General features: G+C 41.8%; 1 pseudogene; it reads right to left on the bottom strand.

Annotated features, from left to right (window-relative positions):
* Window positions 1–459: 459 nt before the first annotated feature.
* Window positions 460–1,418, bottom strand: LOC124524951 (olfactory receptor 7A10-like; annotated as a pseudogene).
* Window positions 1,419–4,292: the final 2,874 nt, after the last annotated feature.

Raw genomic sequence — 4,292 nt, 5'->3', positions numbered from 1 at the left:
GTGAATGCGGAGTATTGTGAATGTCATCACACGGGGTTCCAGGCCTCTGCTGATGCAGATGTGATCTCTTTCCAGGATAAATTGACATAAACCTCAAAAACTGGTGTATACTCTCTGATAACTTAAATGATTTTTCTCCCAAAGCAGAATACTCTAATGAATAGCTGCTTTCATCTCAGAGAGGACAGATTCCACATTTATTCCTCTGGGTCTTTCTATCACATTATAAGTATTCAATTTCCTATATTATTTATTTGCTGCTGAAAATCCATGCAATGGAATTTAATGAGAGATCTAAAATTTTATAAAGAAATGCAGAAGAAATAGTTGCTGATTATGAATGAAAAGTTAAAGAACTCAAGTACTGTGGAAAGATAAACTGCAGACTGTCAATCTATGAACTGATACAAACATCATGATCTACATATTCCAGGGTTTTGAGCCCTGTTACTCAAGTATTTATCTTAAAGCAAAGAATCCTACATGCAGAGAATGTCCCTCTGCTAAAGAGCTTTCTCAGGGCTTGTTTGATGTCTCTGTTCCTCAGACCATAGATGAAGGGGTTCAACATGGGTGTCACCACCGTGCACATGACTGAGGCTATGGCACTTGCCCTAGAGTTTTGTGCAGCAGCCGAACTCAAATACACCCCAAGGCTTGTACCATCGAACAAAGAGACCACTGAGAGGTGAGACCCACACGTGGAAAATGCTTTCTACTTGCCACTCGCTGATGAAATTCTCAAAATGGAGGCTACAATCTTAGAGTAAGAATACAGGATACCAGCAATTGGAACAACACCCAGAAGTCCAATTGTGAGATAGGTCATCAGGTCATTGAGGAACGTATCACAGCAAGCCAGTTGGATCACCTGATTAGGTTCACAGAAAAAATCAAGGATTTCCATCTCTGTGCAAAAGGAGAGTCGCAAAATCAGTACGTCGTGTAATGGAGAGTCAAGAACACTCAACACCTAGGATCCCAGGAGTAGGATGCCACAGAACTTGGGGTTCATGATGACCATGGGTGAGTGGTCAGATGGCCACAAACTGGTCATAGGCCATCACTGTCAAGAGTATGTTATCTAATACTCCAAAAAGCACAAAAAAGTACATCTGGCTGAGGCAGCCTTCGTAGGTGATCACTTTGCTCTGCGTCTGGATGTTCAGCAGCATCTTTGGGACGGTGGTGGAGGTGAAACAGATGCCTGAAAAGGACAGGTTGGAGAGGAAGAAGTACATGGGCGTGTGGAGGCGGGAGTCTGTGATAATGGCCAGGATCATGAGCAGGTTCCCAGTGAAGGTGACCAGGTACATGGACAGGAACAGCCGAAAGAGCAGTGACTGCAGTCCCCGCTCATCTGACAGTCCCAGGAGGGGACTAAATTCAGAAATTCGGGTTTGGTTTTCTTGTTTCATGAAACAAAACTACAGAAATAGAAAGAAGAGCCTTTCAAATTTAGCCACAAACAGTAGTCAAGAAAGTAACAGAGAGGGAACCAACGTGGCCTTCAGTAGGTGAATGGATAAATAAGCTGTCATGTACCCAGACAATGAATGTTATTCTGTACTTGGAAGAAACACACCATCAAGCCATGAAAAGACATAGAGGAAACTTCAGTGCATATTATTAAGTGAAAGAAGTTTATCTGAAAAAGCTTCATACTGTATGATTCCAAAAACATGAAATTGTAGAAAAGGCAAAACTACGGAAAAGGAATAACAGATATCAATGTGGCCAAAGGGTGCAGTGGGAGCGAGAGGGGTTAAGAGGCAGAGCACAAAGGGTCTTTAGGGCAGTGAAATACTCCATATGATACTATAAATATGGATACACGTTTGTTTTGTGCCAGTCTCAGCATATCATTTACCAACGTTGTGACTGGACCAGCCCTTATCATTCTTATGATGGTTGCAAGACACCCTCTGCAATAACCATCAGGAAACTCTGAAAAAAAAAATTACTGCTCATAGTTCCTGGGGCCACACAGTGAAGTCACAGAGAGACAGAGAGCGCACATGGACCTTGGGGTCCGCTTTTACTGGGGTGAGGGACTAGAGTTTCACTGGTTCACTCTTTATTTGTAAATTTAAAACTTAAGCGCAGGAATTAAAGCACAAAAGAGAAAAAGGAGAGAAAAGTCCGTTTCTAAATCAACCAGATCTCTACAACAAAACAAAAAAAATATGGGGCGCCTGGGTGGCTCAGTCAGTTAAGCGTCTGGCTTCAGCTCAGGTCATGATCTCGCGGTTCATGAGTTTGAGCCCCACGTCGGGCTCGGGGCTGACAGCTCGGAGCCTGGAGCCTGCTTCAGATTCTGTGTCTCCCTCTCTCTCCATCCCTCCCCTGCTTGCGCTCTGTCTCTCTGTCTCTCAAAAACGAATACACATGAAAAAATATTAAAAAATATATATCAGAATGGGGCACCCTGGTTCTTTATTTAATTACGGGGCTGGCCATGTGGGTTTTGTTTCTGAAATAGCCATGCTTGAAGTGGCTGCCTCAGCAACAGTCTGTTGCGATAACACTGCACGGTGACCGATAGGGACTACACTTACTGTGGTGAGTATTGAGCAATGTCAAACATCGTGAAATCAACATGTTGTACAACAGAAACTAACGGAACATTGTGTGTTCATTATGCTTCAATTAGAAAAAAGAAAAGAACTGAAGTCAGGCTCTGGCGTTACACAAAAGGAAAAACCAACCTTCAGGGCTCACACTACACGGTCATCGTACAGTTTCTCAAACCCACAGAATGTACAACACCAAGAGTAAACTGTAATATGAACTGTGGACCTTGGCTGGCTAAAGATGTGACGGTGTAGGTTCACCGACTGTAAGAAATGCACCACTCTCGTGGGCGGTGTTGATAATGAGGGTAGCTATGCCTCGTGAAAGAAGGGAATATAGGGAAAGTGTACCTTCCCCTCAATTTTGCTGTGAACCTAAAACTGCTCTGAAAAAAAAGTCTTCATTTTTCAAAGCTTAAAAATAAACAGAAATGCTATGATTTTATTTTACATACCTTTAGTTGGCTAATTTTTGTATATTAGCCACAAATCTAGTTCCTTTTTATTTGGGGATTTGGGATTTCGAGGAATCCCAAATGCTCTCTCTTCTCTTTGATGCCGAAACTTATTAGCCACTCCTGCCCTTAATCCAAACATTTTTCCCAGGCATTGTTTTCCTCTGCAAATCGCCTGAGACTTTCCTTTGTCCATCGACAACTAGTTTTGACCAATTATTTTGTGCTTATTGTTGTTGAAAGCACTGGGAATCAACAGTAAAATTAATTTTTAAGAATTTTTGCCCCTTAAATTCCACGTATGAGTGAAATCATATGATATTTGTCTTTCTCTGGTTGACTTGTTTAGCTTAGCATAATACAAAAAAAATAAAATCTTTGCCCCTAACTAGTTTTATTCTAGGATATGTATGTGGCTGGAGGAAATAGAATATCAGTAAATAAGTAAATGACATTTCATGTGGAGATTATAATTAAGTAAACTAATACAGAATGATGAGATTGCAGAGTGGAGAAAAAAATCTTCTATACTCACTCCTTTCTTCTTTTTAGTTTTTATTTATTTATTTTCAGAGAGAGAGCGTGTACAAGCAGGGGAGGGGCAGGGAGAGAGGGAGAGAGAGAGAGAATCCTAAGCTCTGTGCTGACAGCACAGAGCCTGATGTGGGGCTCGAACTCACTAACCGGGAGATCACGACCTGAGCTGAAATCAAGAGTCACATGCTTCACCAACCGAGCCACCCAGGTGCCCCTTGTATTCTCACTTCTAATTAGAGACCTTTGAGGGGAAAAAACCTGGTCATTGGGATGAAGTGCAGGATTTATCTATGAGAAGAGCATGTAGAACAGAGAAATATTCAGGGCAAAGCCCCCAGTATGGGAGCATTCCTGTTATCACTTAGAAACAGAAAGGAGAGCGGTGTGACCAGAATGGGTACAGCAGGTGTAAGGGTAGAAGGTAAAATAAGAGAAGAGGCAGGAGGCTAGAACATTCAGATGCTGGGGAAAGCTCCTAACGTGTGAGATCTCACAGGTGTCCTTTACATGTATCCGTTGTCAAATACAATGCATTTAAGTATATATATTGTAAATCATGTATATAAATGACACATAACTTATCACTCCATACACTACAATTTATCTCCCGCGGCGTCCACTGTCTCTAAATTCTGCATTTTTGATTGTAGAACACAAATTCAGCATGGGATAGATGTTCAGTTTGTGTCCTCTTCAGTGATAACCTCCTTTACCCCACCGACATGCA

Source organism: Lynx rufus, unplaced genomic scaffold (genome assembly GCF_022079265.1).
Source record: "Lynx rufus isolate CCGP_SWC_20201006 ecotype Redwood Valley unplaced genomic scaffold, mLynRuf1.p SCAF_4, whole genome shotgun sequence".
Lineage (NCBI taxonomy): Eukaryota > Metazoa > Chordata > Mammalia > Carnivora > Felidae > Lynx > Lynx rufus.
This window is presented reverse-complemented; position numbering and strand designations above follow the sequence as displayed.